The 17,346-nt window shown below is 36.3% G+C and overlaps 1 pseudogene; it reads right to left on the bottom strand.

Annotated features, from left to right (window-relative positions):
• Positions 1–1,375: 1,375 nt before the first annotated feature.
• Positions 1,376–2,179, bottom strand: LOC119874612 (annotated as a pseudogene).
• Between the last annotated feature and the right edge of the window lie 15,167 nt (positions 2,180–17,346).

Consider the following 17,346-nt stretch of genomic DNA (forward strand, 5'->3'; position numbering starts at 1 on the left):
GACCTCTGGGCAACACAAATCACACAGGGTGAAGTCCTTGGAGTCCCTTCTCTCCTAGGCTTCAGGAGGCAGTAGTGCTTCCTGAGTTGTGCAAATGCGGCAGGGAGTGATTTGATCATAGCACACCAGGGACCCTCTCCAGGGAAAAAATTCTTAATCTTCATTCCAATGACTGGTTTTCCTAGCTGCTTTGAAAATCATTACCTTTGTAGGCTCAGCATTTACTTGGTTAAGCTACATTTTTTGTTGTTGTTGTTGTTGATTGTGGACTGAGTTAAAACTTATAAGCTACCAATTCTGATTCCCAGAAGAATTTAAATAATTATTTCCTCATGTCCCAAACCTTCATAATATTTGGAAAAAAAAAAAGATAAATAAAGCCATGTGAATACTGTTTTACTCAGGAATCTTACTGGTAATTTAAAATTATGCACGTGTAATTGACAAACTTATTTACATCTTGGATTCTGTTTTTATCCAAATAATTACAATGTGAGGCTACAAAGAAAACAATGGGGAGGAGGACCAACCCCCCCTTTTTTAAACTTATGCTACAGATGAAAGTAATGAGGGATTGTTTTGTGATTTGCAATACTATTTAACCCATGTAAATATGTATATAGAGTGTTTTCTGTCGTTAAATCATTTTTAATTATGCCATTTTCAATTTTGGTGTGGAATATTCAGTAACTGGCGATAAGACAAAGACATCCAAGAAAGCTATTTTGGATAGAATAATTTTGGCAATGCAAAGCTAGCTAGCAATATTGTGCAGACAATACACAGCTTGTTCTATTCATATTTATCCTGCTGACCTGGAAGATAAAACTGATACTTCACTGCAGGGTCTGCTCCAGCTGGAATGAGACATTGTGTTTGTAGGACCTATGATCTTCTTTGCAGAGAAAAGTAATTCATAAAGGTAGAAAAGGGCATCATGAGAAACATTCTCCTCAATCTGTGGGAAGAGTGTGAGGGTCGCTGAAAGGTGGGAAGCAAGACTGATGAACGGCAATGAGCGGATGAAAAGAAAAATCTATTCTGTATAGTTTACTCTCGAGAATATGAAATGAAGAAAACACATCTGTGAAAGTTAGGTGTGTCTCAAGGGACAGTCTTGTTTGTTTGTTTCTAAGACAGGTGTTTTAACTTTTACTTGCATTGCGGGATATATCATGACTATTTTTTTTTTTTCTACTTGAATTTATTTTAATTCTGCAGCCCATTTTGCATGAAATACTCAGGACCAATGCTTGGACCTAGGCTGTTGTGAACTTGTGTTTTAAAGATGTCTTTTTCTTAATTCTGTATAATATAACGTTTGTTATTGTGGTAGAAAATATTTTAGTTTGACCTATGTGTTCACCAGTTGTTTTTTTTTGCAGGCCGAAACCCTAGTTTATTTCATCATCAGCAGCATCTTAGCCATCACAAAAATAAACTCTACCAAGGGCGACAGAAGTCTCTACAGCGAGGCTAAGGGCTCAGCCGCCAAGTAGCGAACATCAGAGGGGTGCATGGTGGGCACTGCCCGGGCAATAAGTTAGGAAGCAGCGGGGCTGGTGGTGGTGGCAGGTGCGGGCTGGGGCCTCACTTCTGGGCAGGCACGAGGTCATCGATGGCCTGGCCCTGCTCCAGCCGCTGGTCCGTCTCCATGAGCAGCTTCACGCCATCCACCAGCATCTGTACCAGCTCCACCTCTGAGAAGCCCAGGCGGTCTGCATTGAAGACATCAAAGAGGCCCCCCACAGCAGCTGTGTCCACACCACCTGTGCCTCGTTTCTGAAGCCGCAGCCGCTTGAGCACCTCCGGGAACTTCTCATGCTTGCCCAGGTGGGGCGGCTTGATGTGCACACCTGCCTGCAGGCCTGTGCCCAGGTAGGATGGGCAGGTGAGGACGTGGCCCAGGTGAGGGGTCCACATGAATTCGTAATTCTTTGACTTGAAAAGTGTTTCCATCTGGGTGAGGCCTTTGCAGAACCGAGGGAACACCTCCTTCGTGTTGCCCCCCTTTCTGCATGGAGATGACCCACAGGTGGTCTTCCTCATTGATCCACATCAGGAAGGTCTTATTGTCGCTGTGCCAGATGCTGCGGGCGTCCGGCCTTGTGCTCGTCGTTGGGCTTGTGGCCGCTGGGCCAGTCCTCGAGGATGGGGTCAAAGAGTTCCTTGCACACATCATAGGACTCCCTGTCGCCTGCCACGCGGCCCACGGTCACGATGTAGGGGTGGCCCAGGCTGTCCATGCTGGTCTGGGCGGCAGCAGGTGGCAGGTGCCCGGGCGGGGAAGGGGCAGTCGGTCTGGCTGCAGCTCCGGGCGCGGCGCAGGCCAACAGCCTGTTCACCGGTTGTTTGTGAACCTTTCCCTCTTATATCCCAGTGTCTTTTGGATTATCAATTTTTCTTCTTTCTGAAGTTATACCTTTATAGGCTTCTTTGGTAAAGTTGGGTTTCTGGTGGTAAGAAATCAGTCTTAGTGTGTCAGAAAGTGCATTGATTTCTCCTTCTGTGTTGAATAATTGCCTTGCTGGATAAAAATACTGCTTGATATGAACTTGATCAAATCAGAGATTTAATCTGAAGATGATTTTTTTTTTTTTTTTTGGAGATAATTTCTTATAGAGAGAATTTGGTTCTTGCTTCACCTGAGGATGGTGATGTCCTATAGACCTAACAGCAGATGGGCTTCCTTTGAGAGACCTGGTTATTGAGGGAGGCTCTGGGTCTGCTTCTACTGAGGACATGAATGTCAAGGTAAGTGACCTCTTCCACTTTGGGAAAGAGTGACTATAGTTTTCCCAGACAATATTTTCAAATTTTATTTCATCTGGTTTTAAGATGGATTTAGGAGTATTTGTAGTATCCAATGAAAAGATTTTCTAAACTGTATAATATTTAAAAAATGATAATGTTAACTTAAACTAAATCTGATAATTTTGATGACATTTTTAAAGACTGTCAAAACTTTTCTTATTCCTGCCTCTTTTGTATGAGGTTTAAGTGGTGGATTTGTTAAGTGGTAGAATGAAATGTATTCGTGTTTTCTGCTTAAAGCATAATGGATTAATGAATAAAAATGTATGACAGATATTACTCTCCAGATTTTTGCCTGGTAATATCTGGAACAACTAAGCAGATGTAATAATTTATAATTGTCTGATTTTCAGTGAGGGAAGCAAGGGTGAAATTGAGTCTAATGCAGAAAACACAGGTTTATTATTTGGCAATAGAACTTATCAGGTTAGCAATTAAAATTTAACTTTCAAATAATAAATTTTATCATCTCTATTTTGTTCTAATTTTCATTACTACCTCCACATTATTTTTATGTGAATAAATTCTTACAGGTGGTAACAATGCACCTCTCATCATATTTTGTTTTTCCTAAAATAAAATTAGCTTATAGTTAAGATATGTATGATCACTAAGCTGGATCTCATGGGTGGATTGTCCAGGGCTGATCTTTCAGATCTTCAGCTTTCATCATGGGTATCGGTGTTCCTGGAAAAACGTGTAACATCAGTGTAGCACCTCCTGTCAATAATTCCTGCCTATAGTACATCAAATTATGAGTCATGAAGCAACCTAAAGGGGATGAGATGATTCTTTTGGCAAGATTTCTAGCAACTCAAGTATCTTTGTAAAGAAAAATTCACATTTGTCTAAACAAGGTATTGTATGTATAAAATTACTAAAGTTTAATTTAAAATTAATATTTGTATTTTAAAAATCTGATTCAGAAATTAAGCTTTATGAACAATATATATTCCTTATTTTTCTTTATGCTACTGATTATGGCTAGGAAATACAGGAGTCATAAAAGACCCAGAATCAGCTCACATCTTTGAAGGAATTTATTTTTATCTTTTACAGTGAAATCTATCAAAATTCCGTTCTATAATGTTTTCCAAAAAAACAACGTTAAAATATATCACACATAAAAATTGAAGTAAAATAATACAATCTCTCTTAAATGTTAAAATATTGATAACTTCTTTTATGTACCTACATATATATGAGAGGTAAATATTAATCAAGCTTAAATGTTACTGGGGCACCAGAAGCAGGGGGCAGGTCACTGTACATTTTCCATAGTCTAGAGAATGCTCCCAATTCTCCAAGGTAATTTTATCTAAATACCAGATGAATATTGCAATATAAATGTGAGATAGAGATAATGATCATCATTACTGTTATTATTTAACAAGTTCTGTATCCTCCCTGTACACTAGACATTGCAATAAATGCTTTTGAATATTACATTGACTTAATCCTCACTACAAATCTGTGGGTTTGGTATGAATATTGATAGTTGACATATGAAGAGAATGAAGTAAAAAAGGTAAAATAACTTATTCACTGGAATCTGCATTCATATAAAATGAGATGAATATCTTAAAGGAAATGTGTAACTAAATAAAAGGGAACTTTGAACTAAAAATACTGGAAAAAGGGGGATCCCTGGGTGGCTTAGCAATTTAGTGCCTGCCTTCGGCCCGGCGGGTGATCCTGGAGTCCTGGGATTGAGTCCCTCCTTGGGCTCCCTGCATGGAGCCTGCTTCTCCATCTGCCTGTGTCTCTGCCTCTCTCTCTCTCTCATGAATAAATACATAAAATCTTAAAATATATATATATAAAAAGACTGGAAAAAAGCTATCAGGACTCAAGATAGATTAAAAAATATATTACATATCTAGGGATTGTGAATATTGTTTCCTAAGTCTGTCATGCCAGAGCATGAGTCATCACACACACACACACACACACACACACACACTCACACACACAAGGCTTCTATATATACATGAATATATATGTTCTTTATATAAAATATGAACATATATATATATGAATAGGCTTCTAAACATATCCAGCTTCACTGTTTCACCAACATTTGACATACTTATTAATGGTTTAGAAAAACATACCCTGCCATGTTTTATTACAAAATAGCAAAGACTTAAATTGCATCTCCAAAACTGACATGTCACTACATTATTAACGGAGCCACTGAGGCCATTTAAACTCTACTGTATGTGCATTTACAGTGGAGGGCATATCGAATGTAAAACCTTCAAATTTTAATATATTTAATTTGGCACAGTTGGTGCTGTTCTCTGTGAACTGTTAATCATTTCAACCAGTACAGCAAAATGTCAGTGTCTTCATTTGCAGAGTATAATAGGCTTATATCCTGAAACAATAAAGTTATAATAGCTTGTCTGTTGCTTGGTGGAACTATACACATGCAGCATGATCAAGTGGTCGCCTGCACTACTTTTTTTCAAGGTTCTCTGCACATGCCTTTCCTTTCTTGTCAGGAACATTAGCCACACTTATAAAGTTATTCGTTATAAAATCAACTATATAGTGGAGGTTAACTTTCCTTTGCCATATAATTCACTTTAATTTTCCATTAGTTAAAAACATTTATATTTGTAATGTAAAGAGAAACTTGGACTGGTTTTTAATACTACTATGACTTAAAAAAATTATTAGAGAGAGAGCATGGTTGAGGGTGGGGCAGAGGGAGAGGGAGAAGCAGACTCCCCACTGAGCAGGAAGCTGGAGCAGGCTTGGATCCCAGGACTCTGGGATCATGACCTGAGCCAAAGGCCGATGCTTAACCAACTGAGCCACCCAGGAGCCCCAATACTACTTCGATTTTTTTTTTTTTTTCTTTTGAGACCAATCTATGATTAGGCCAAGGTTCCTTCCTGGGGTGTGAAAGCAGAAAGGTGAACAGGTCTCATTTAAGAGTTTACTTCTTTCCATCAATTGGCAATATTCAACTTCATTCTTCAGAGAGGAGGGGTAAATTCACTCTGTTTTACTACTTTTTTCCTGAATGGTTTCATTTTATAATGCAAACATCATATTATTAATACAAACATAAAATAAAACATAACATTAATAGGCCACTTAATGAAGGATTTCATTTCCCCAAGTTCTACCATGATTTTGTGAACCCTACAAAGTCCCATGTTCTCTTTAGAAGTCTTGTTGCTCTTAATAAATAAATGGGTTATCATCATCCAGATAAGAAGCAGTTGCTCTAAAATGACTTTCCACATGTGGGCAAGTCAGTGTTGTATGTTCTTATAGAAGAACTATGTGCTTCTGCTGCTTCATTGCTGGCATTTCTCTTTGTCTACATGATTGAAAAGGACTAAATGTAATTTTTGGCTGTTGCCATTTATTGTTTTCAAATAAATATTTGCAGACTAGACAAAGCAAGGTTGTACAGGTAAGCACTATTGAGCCCATTTAGGAAGAACTTCATAAGATTAGCCCATTTTGCAGGTGAACATATGTTACTGAAAATAGAATGTCTATTCCCTATATTTCTAAACTAAGAGTGAATCTAGAATGTGCTTTTCCTCACATAGGCCCAATTCATCACTTTCAATTTAAAGCTTTCTGAGTCAGATGAATCAGCACCACACCATGACCTGAACTTCTCTAAGGTTTTCACTTTTTTTTAATAATAAATTTTTTATTGGTGATCAATTTGCCAACATACAGAATAACACCCAGTGCTCATCCCGTCAAGTGCCCCCCTCAGTGCAAGTCACCCAGTCACTCCCACCCCCTGCCCTCCTCCCCTTCCATCACCCCTAGTTCATTTCCCAGAGTTAGGAGTCTTTATGTTCAGTCTCCCTTTCTGATATTTCCTACCCATTTCTTCTCCCTTGCCTTCTATTCCCTTTCACTATTCTTTATATTCCCCAAATAAATGAGAACATATAATGTTTGTCCTTCTCCGATTGACTTATTTCACTCAGCATAATACCCTCCAGTTCCATCCAGGTTGAAGCAAATGGTGGATATTTGTCATTTCTAATGGCTGAGTAATATTCCATTGTATACATAAACCACAGCTTCTTTATCCATCATCTTTCGATGGACACCGAGGCTCCTTCCACAGCTTGGCTATTGTGGCCACTGCTGCTATAAACATCGGGGTGCAGGTGTCTTGGCGTTTCATTGCATCTGTATCTTTGGAGTAAATCCCCAACAGTGCAATTGCTGGGTCGTAGGGCAGGTCTATTTTTAACTCTTTGAGGAACCTCCACACAGTTTTCCAGAGTGGCTGCACCAGGTCACATTCCCACCAACAGTGTAAGAGGGTTCCCTTTTCTCCGCATCCTCTCCAACATTTGTGGTTTCCTGCCTTGTTAATGTTCCCCATTCTCACTGGTGTGAGGTGGTATCTCATGGTGGTTTTGATTTGTATTTCCCTGATGGCAAGTGATGCGGAGCATTTTCTCATGTGCATGTTGGTCATGTCTCTGTCTTCCTCTGTGAGATTTCTGTTCATGTCTTTTGCCCATTTCATGGTTGGATTGTTTGTTTCTTTGGTGTTGAGTTTCTAGTTTTTATCTGAAATACCAGCATGTCCACTAGTCTTGAGAAAACTTGTTCCGATTTTATCTCAGTTTTAGCGATTGTTTAGGTTTTTGCTTTATCACTTGCAAATGAGTACAACATTGGGGATTGCATATATTTCAGACACACGCAGGCAATCCATACACTGCACCCTTATTCTGTCTACTAATCCTGAAACTTACTGACCAGTATAGTTTTCCATCTACCTCTGGGAACTGCGAGCATAATAGCTTAATCCATTAGATCGGGCTATTAACTACAGATAATTAAATGTTGTTTTAGTGCTTGCTATAATAAAGTGATTTGGGCTTACCAATTTAAATCATCCTAGCCTTATTAAAATAGCAGTAAAATTCCATTTATTTATAATGCAACTTTAGGGATTTTTTGAGAAAAGAAATAATGTACTTAGTGTACCCTATAAAGAAGATTCTGATTTTTTTCTTCTGCCAAGCATACTTCTTTCATTCCTCAACAGGGTTTTGTTTTTTGTTTTTTTTTAATCTTCTCGTTTTATTATGGTAAAACTACATAACATAAAATTTTCCATTTTAACCATTTTTACACATGCAATTCAGTAGCATTAAATATATTCACATTATTGCAGAAACATCACCACAGTCCATCTGTAGAAGTTTTTCATCATGCCGAAATGAAACTGTACTCATTAAACAATACCCATGCATCCCCCTCTGTCCCCAGTCCCTCTAGGCACTAGTCTGTCTCTAGAAACTTAAATGTGTGAGCAGTCCTCATATTTGTACAATTATGCAGTATTTTTATGTCAGGCTTATTTCACTTAGCATGATATTTTCAAGATTCACCTGTTGGTACAACATAAGCAAGAGTTTCCTTCCTTTTTAAAGCTGTCATATTCCATTGTATGTAGAAGCAACATTTTCCTTAAACATATATCTATTGATGGATATTTAGGTTGCTTGCACTCTTTGGTATTTTCAAATACTGATGCTATTGGTATATGAATATATTTTTCTCTGCTTTCAATCCTTTTGGATATATCTCTAGAGGTGGCATTATGTGATCATATGGTAATTCTATGTTTAATTTTTTAAGGAACTGCCATACTGTTTTCCAGTGGCTATAAGATCTTATATCCCCACCAGCAAAGCATAATAGATTCTAATTTCTCTGCATCGAGGCTAACACATTTTGTTCAGTTGATAGACCGTAATGGGTATATCATTGTCCTATTGGTTTGCGTTTCCCCGATGACTAGTGGTGTTGAGTATCATCTCATGCCCTTATTTGCCATCTGCATATCTTCATCTTCATTGAGAAATGTCCATTTAAATCTCTGACCTCTTTAAAATTGAGTTTTGTTGTTGTTGATTTGTAGTAATTGTTTGTATATTCTGGATATAAATTTCTTACCAGATAGAGGATTTGCAGATATTTTTTCCTATTCTTCAGTTCCTCTTTCACTGTCTTGACAGTGTCCTTTGATGCACAAAAGTTTTAAATTTTGATGTACTTCAATCTATGTTTTTTCTTTATTGTCTGTGCTTTTGCTGTCATATTGAATAGATCATTGACAAAATCAATGTCATGAAAATTTCCTCCTATATCTTCTTCTAAGAGTTTTAATGGTTTTAGTGTTTACATTTGGGTCTTTGATCCATTCTAAGTTAATGTTTGTATACAGTAAAATGTAAGGGTCTAACTTCATTCTTTTTCATGTGGATATCTATTTTTTTCTCAACACCAGTTATTGGAAAAACTGTCCTTCACCTAGTTAATTTGTTTGGCACCCTTGTTGAAAATCATTTGATTATAAATGCAAGAGTATATTTTGGGGCTCTTTATTTCATTGCTCTATATGTCTGTCTCTATGTCATACTGTACCCTTTTGAATACTGTAGCTTGATAGCGAGTTTGAAGTCAGAAGATGTGAGTCCTCCAGCTTTTTCCTCTTCATTAAGATTGGGCTATTTAGGGTCTCTTAGGAATCCATATGAATTCTCAACACATTTTTAGTCTGAGACAACAAACCAATGAACTTTCTGCATGCCAATTTCCATTCTTTTAATATCCATATTTAATGACCAACTATCACTTTTTAAAACTAACAACTAAAATTTTGCCTGGGGAGAAATTAGAAAAGTCCTCTCTTATTTGGAACCTACAATTTTAAAAGGTCATAACCATCCAAATATCTCCTGATGTCTTCCTTTTTATTTTCATGAACTTTTCTATTAACATAAATGACCATTCACTTGATAATCTCACAATTTTAACCCAAATAAGTTTTGCATCTTTCTTCTTGTCCCCACTGTTTTATTGATTGGTAATGCTCATATCATTTATCATCCAAAGTATTTTCTGATTCTTGCATTTCCTTACAATTACCATTAGTTCAGTTCATTAGTTCTCATTGTTCTGCAATCTTGACTCTTGTTAGAGATTCTTTGATATGTGTAGAACTTCTTCCCTCTGATTTCTTTCCTGCTTTTCTTTCCAAGATACCACGTACATTCTCTTCATGTAGTGTGGTTGAAAAGACAGCTTGAAGTCTTTATTTTTAGGATTTTATTTATTTATTCATGAGAGACACAGAGAGAGAAGCAGAGACATAGGCAGAGGAGAAGCAGTCTCCCCACGGGGAGCACCATGCAGGACTTGATCCCAGGACCCAGGGATCATGCCCTGAGCCAAAGCCAGATGCTCAACCATTGAGCCACCCAGGTGCCTGACAGCTTGAAGTCTTAACCACAATGTTGTAAAAATATTAACTGTGCTAACTTAGACTAGTACTTTATTTTTTTTATGTGTTTTATTGAAGTTTGATTTGCCAACATATAGAATGCCAACATGTACCCAGTGCTCATCCCGTCAAATGCCCTCCTCAGTGGAGTACTTTAATGCATTTAGCCTCATTTCCTACACATGCTAAAAGGAAATAATTATTATCATTAAAGTAATATCATCATAAGATTATAATGATCTCTCATTGAGTTACTACACAATAATTTAAGGTAGTTTCTGGCATGTTACACATGTTCAGTTTTGGTTTTTATTCTTGGTTTTAGGGGTTATATTTGTTTCATTTTATATTCAGCATTGGTTTCCAATTATTTCTTTAACAAATTGAAAATAATTTTTAAAAAAATCCCATTTAATCCTCCAAATATATAATGGATGTACTTGACAACCTAACTTCCCTATGATCAAAGTATGGTTTTTATCTGTCATTTTAGTGGGGCTGGAGTCTAAAACTGTCCTAAGCTTTTATTGTTTCATCTTAATTATTCATACTGGGAAATACTTTTAGGACCTAACGTAATCCTATTTTTTTTTTTCTTTTTCTCTCTCCCTCCCATTATTCATATTGAAAAAAAATCTATTGCTCACATTTCTTTGTTATCATTTCCCCTGGTCTCATTTCTGTATATACTACCACGGAGAGGTGATGTGATTCAGTCAGAAGAACCACAGGCCTTGAATTATGAAGGTCATGGTTGTGCAACAAAACCTCATACAACTACCTCTCCACTTTTAATTGCTACTCTTTCTCCAAGCATCAGCTGGGTCACTGTCAGGCTGAACTGCTTGTTGATCTCTGGCTCTGCTCCAGATTTTGTGATTCCATGCCTTATCAACACATTGTCTAGCCAAAAATGCTCCTTCTCCTATCTTTAAAGTCCACATCATAAGCTGCCACTATATGAAATACTTTCTTACTGTCTCAGCAATGTAAAATCCAGCCTCTTTAAACTCTCCATGATAATATTTATTTTCTTTTTGGCATTTATCTTGTTCTTCACATACTGCATCTTTGTATGTCCTTATAATGTTATGAGGTAGTAGATTGAAAATCCCTATAGATGATGGACTTGGTTTCATCTCTTAACAAACCCCTCAAATTTGACTATTCCTTGAGAATGGCAGCTCAATGGATGCTTATTGAATTTAATTTTTTAAATAATGTCTTCTATAACGTTCTTGCATACATCTTTATATTTTTTCTGAACAGTTTAGGGAGAAGAGTATAGAAACTATGACCTTGGCTGATACATATGAAAGGTGATTGAAATCTTTTGAATACTATTATATTTCTGAATAATCTGGTAGCAAAAAGTTGAAGGAACTCATGAAACAAAGCAGAGAAATGAGTATAATGACTACTAAAGCTCTGTGATATCATGCCTGTTGACTTTACAGTAAATAAGTAGGAATTAGTAGCCTTTTCCAGGTTCAGAGGCCTATTTAAAATTTTAGATTTTAATGTGCTATGAGCTTTACACCTTCTAAGGTCTTTTGCAGTGCAATTTTGCAAATATTAATTATTCTGAACTTATTCTTGTAATTTGTATTTTTCCATCTGCTATATCCTTTTGATTTATTGCTTTGATCTTATTTTTGGTTCAGCAATCAATTTTGGTTGAGGTCCTGATCATTCCAGTTAATTTAGTGAACTACAAGATATAAAATTATTGTAAGTAAAATCTCCTCACATTTTCACAGTGGTAGGGGTCAGGGAGAGTTCTTACATGAAATATTTAAGAAACATCTGACTATAGCCCAACCAGCATGTGGGGAAATTACATTATTTCTTAGACTATTTTAACATCAAAGGTAGTTCTGAAGTGAAGGATAGTCATTAAAAGCCGAATTACTGAAAGTATATCTGGTTAGTGCACTTAAACACATTTCAGCAGACTAAAATAATTTAAAATCTGAAGTGTGATCCAGAATCACATACGTCAATTACTATGTTGTGTGTAGTATTAAAAATGCATGCAGCTAGAGCCTTTAATTATGTGAGATTTCTCTGACTTAGAAATGCTTTGGCTTTTATTTTTTGAAAAAGTCACCTTTTTGGAAATCCAAGGGAAAACATTTGTAAAATGCATAGTGCCTTTTCCAATTACCCATTATTGAAAGGCAGAACAACACTAGAGAGTTATAAAAGTGAACTGAAAATATGGTTTTGCATGAAATTTTATTATTGTTTGCTGACACTGATTATGTCTGGGAAAGAGTAAATTTTTGAATAGGACATTTTCCCTCCTATTCCCATATCATTAAAACAAGTGTGATCCAGCACACTTGGTTTTGCCCCACTGCAATAAGCCTATAATAAATCCTAAAGACCTCAATAATTAAATTTTTTCAAGTAAATTTTGGACCTGTCTTTGACAAATAGGTGATCATTTTTTCCCATTAATAAAGAACAAAATGAAAATCCTATATGCATTTATACACACACATGCATACACACACATATGGCTACAGCAAACTTTTTGTTTATACATTTCGTGTTTGTCACAAGGTGCTTTCATTATAAAATACCATTTGTTGTTATCTTATATAAAGCTACATGAGTTGCCTCTAAATATATGACTAATAGATGTAACATTATAGGAATATCACTAAAATATGGACCTAGAGAAATCATTAAAGCCACTATATCTTAAGACGGAAATGACTTTCATTTCTTGAAAGAATAAATAACTTTCATTTCTTGGGGGACAGATATTTAAAGCAGTCATTTTGTCCTCAGGTCTCATGCCAATTAGGTCTCGTATATCTAAGGAACATGAATTTTTCAAAATGTATATTTTCTGTAAATCCTTGTTATCTGGAAAAGATCTAGTACCCTTGACTTCCATTTGCTGGAATTGCTTTCCTTTTTTTTTTTTTTTTTCCTTTTCCTTCCAGAATTCCTTCTGCCCAGTATAGCTTTTCACACTTTCCAAGAATGCAAGTAGCACAGTGACTCAAACCATGCTCATGTGAGCTAGAATAGTTCACTGATTTGATGGTTTGCTCTTTTGTAAAAGGACTTTTTTTTTTTTTTTTTTTAATTCATAAAAATAAGCCTGGCTTGACTTTTGGTCAGCATGAAAGAGTGCTGGAATACATCTCTTTAAGGGGCAGGAGAAAATCAAATGGATCTCTCGTTAAATAAAAAAGTCCGTGTGAGTTTTGGAGCTCTTCCTAATACCTACAAAACATGTTTTGACGAATCTAGCATGAGAGTGTGAGAGACAAAAACCACTGAATTTTCTAAAAAGGATTTCTGAAGAACACTTGTTAGGGAGAGTGCCACGAAAGAGATTTACCAAGTAAAAAGGATATTGAGATTATATAAGTGATTAGGAAAAATGATCTTTTTCTGTTTACAGATTCAGTCTTTGACTAACATTTTTTCTTAGTCTCAAGTCTTCAGGACTTTTTCTTAAAAAGTCAGAACATGTAGGAGCTTTTAATTGAATATTTACCTTACTTTGATTTAATGAGGACTTTCCCCACTTAAAAGTCTGTGCTTCACTGATCCTTGGCTTGCACAGATGTTTGCAGGTTTGAGATCTGGAAGTCAAGGCCCCGGGTAGGGTGTGTGACCTGCCTTAGGCAGCACGGTGATCCCAGCGTCTTCTCCTCCCTCCTCTGCCATCCGGTCCCACACAGAATGTACTTCATTTCTCATGCACACAGTAAGCAGTACTGCTGTTGTCCAGAGAATTTTAAACAAGAGTTGGGAAGGCAAACGATTGAGTAATTTGTCCTGTTTCAGCCACCTCTACCATTGAAACTGCCACTATGGGAAACCGTGAAGTTAAGCCACAACCTTTGCTGTGCTCCCTTCTCAGTCAAGTGAACAGACCAAGCAGGGTTCTGAGCATGGTTTTGCATGGAAATGCACCTGAGAAAGGAAAATCAGTCAAAGCACTCTGGCCATCGTGCCTGCTGTAGCCCTAACATGTTTCTATCATCCGCATTCGTATCATGGATGCATTTCTGTAAAACACAATGTTCAAGCTTTGTAGCACCCTCAAGAATGTGGAAGACTGGGATAGTGAAATCTTTCTGAATTTAAAAAAAATTAATAGTGAGTTACAGAATCTACCTTAACATCTTGGGTTTGTAGTTTAAAAGATTTATGTAAGTGGATAATTCCTCTATTTTTGAATCACATCACTTAATAGCTAGAGTGTATCTGGGAGCACATCTTTTTCTAAACCTATTTACTTGAAGTTAAATCAATTGAGAAATGTCTGAAGCATATTTAGCATGTTATTAGCCCAGCCAGAGTTCTCTTTAGATCCAAGCTAACATTCCTTCTACTGTAGTTGGTTGTATTTAAAAATAAAAGCAAGTATAAGAAGGGGTTCATATAAAGGAAAATCCTTAAAATGTCAATAACAAAAAAAAAATGATTTTCTCACTCTCTTTGTTAACATATATTTCAATTAAAATCACAGTCATATTGTCCAGTTAATATATGCTGCCCGGGTAGAGAATGCCTGGACCTCTATCCTCTCTTAACTTGGCATCTGTGTTGTGAAGCTGACAGGGGATGGGAACAGACAACCTGTCTGGCATTCGTTTATTAGATATTTGATCTGAAGCCAGGCTCTTAACCTCTTTGAGACCAATTTACTCACATATAAAACATGAGGCAATGTTGTATCTTATGTACCTCTCAAAACTGTAGTTAAATATTTATAAAATATTGTGTAAATATATGGTTTTGAAAAGAAGTCTGAGACTATCAAGATATCGAATATAATTAATCATTGGAACTATCTCCCCAGCAGAAATACGACATTTGAATATTACTCTACCTACCACTTCCTGATGGAAATACCTAAAGCAATTGGATGTATAATCCAAAGGAGCACTTTTTTCCCCCCCAATATCTACTTTTAGGCAAGTGATATACCACTGTTCAAGCATTTTAGAGCCAAAGTGTAAACTAACCAAATGATTGAGAGTCCCTAAAACAAATTTATCACTGCTTTGCAATCAACTTTCCATATTAGGATGACAGATCACCCTTGAAATCTGAGCTTCTACCAAAGCATTTTAAGTTCCAACCTATCACCTCCTAAAAGTATGTTTTTGTTGTTATTGTTGTTGTTGTTGTTTGTAAACCTGGCTCAGGGCCTGTGGCAAAATTTTTATCATTTACTGATTTCAATACAAGAAGCATCGCCTTGGGGTGAATAAAACTTTCTTGCATTTTAATGGCTCCTCCTGAAAATATTAGGCCTTTATCACCAGTTCTAGAAAGAAACATGCATCTGAAGGAGTATTTCTCCTTTCACTTCCAAGCCCCCATTGATATTGTAATGCCAGTCCTTCCAATTTATGTAGCACATTTTTTGTGTTATGTCATGATGATGCTTGTTTTGTGATTGAACTGTATTTCTCCATGTTGTGATTTTCTCAAATATTAATTTGTTGTTCACAAATGCCTCCCACCCCTATACACACATACACAGCTTGTTCATAGTTTTACTTATTCTTTAGGAATATCCAGGTGTAGCTGTTTTCCTTACAAGTGTTTTCATCCCTATTTTAAAAAAATCATGCAGGCATTCATGTGATTGATGTAATGGATGACAAAGCAGCACGTTGGTAGGCCGCATGCATGCATTTGGCTATGTCAAGGGACATGATTCAGTTATAAGTGCATTCAAGCACACACTCAGCCGTAAGAGTGTTCTTGATAGAAGCCACAGGGCTGTACTGCACAGCTCCATAGATGACACTCTAAATCATTATTTTTAGAGGTATAAATGCATACAATTATTGTGACATTACATCCTATTTCAAAGACTATAAAAAGGAGAGCCTCCAGATGAGAAAATGTGATTTCAAATCCCATATGCACCCAGAAATATTTATCTTTGTGTGCTTTGACTCTAAAATAATAAAATCTGGCATACATATTTATATATTAATGATTTCTAATATTCTAATCCTCTCTGAAAAACTGTAAATTATGACTATGATAACAAGAACACTGATATTGGCACACAGCATTGCATGAGGACCCCGTGTTTTTATGCAGAAGGAAGAGGTTCAATTATATGCCAGATGCATCTTGCATATTAAGGTTTAGTATAAATAAATATAGCTAAATGATGAGAAATCTGTAACATTAAAACAAATATCTATTTTTAGTCTATAAATTGACTTATAAAAGTAATTACAAATCAGAATTATTTGGGTGTATTGGTTAATAGCCACCACTCTTTTTTGCTTTTATCATACCACTTGTTACTAATTGACATTTTCTTTGTAATTTTCTCATTATCTCTCTCTTTAGAAAACAGAGCTATGAGGATTTAGACACTTTCCATACTGTCTCGTGCTTTATCTATAATGTTCAGAAACATGCCTGGCATATGGGGCAAAGTAAATATTAAACTATGAAAAAAATAGGATAGATTCCACAGATATTGTTTTTAGAATTTTCCAAAACTATATATGATATATATTTTTACCTTTTGAGGCTCTAATGAAATCTCTATATGTTATTTGTTATTTTTAGGTTTTACATATATATATGTCTTTGTATTTATATATAACCTCGAAGCACTATATCCATCTTACTGCATTTTGAAGAAACAATAGAATTTAAAAAGGCCTTAGGAAGATATATAATACATTCTATTCCCCAAAGAGGTAAACACAGGAGATGAAGTGGGCTTTACAAATAGTAAAGGAAACTCAACAGAGAATACAACATTTTTATTCCTGGGAAATAGAGAAGAAATGCTGTCTGGTTAGTTACATGGTGGTTTTTCTCATATAAAACTCTTAGAAGGAATGATACAAGGGGAAATGGGGACGATATGGGGAACAACACCATTTTTTATAAAAACAGTTGAAAAAATACTAATGTAAATAGGGAATGGATCGAATTATTAGCCCAACACAAGACTCTGAACTAGTAGTCACATCTCCCTGGACTACGATTTTAAATGTATGGTGGCTTTATTCCTACAATTTAAAAGCACATATTTTGTATATTCAGAAGAGGCAAAAAACTCTTAAAGCCCAGTAATAGGAAATGAATGAATGAATGAATGAATAAATGATCCAATGTTCTGAAGGACAGGTGGTGGGAACCAGGGATCTATCCCACTGTTGGATGGGGTGTGAATTTACAGACGAGCAAGGAGAGGAAGGCTAGAATAAGCCATG

This window comes from Canis lupus, chromosome 16, assembly GCF_011100685.1.
Source record: "Canis lupus familiaris isolate Mischka breed German Shepherd chromosome 16, alternate assembly UU_Cfam_GSD_1.0, whole genome shotgun sequence".
NCBI classification, from domain to species: Eukaryota; Metazoa; Chordata; class Mammalia; order Carnivora; family Canidae; genus Canis; species Canis lupus.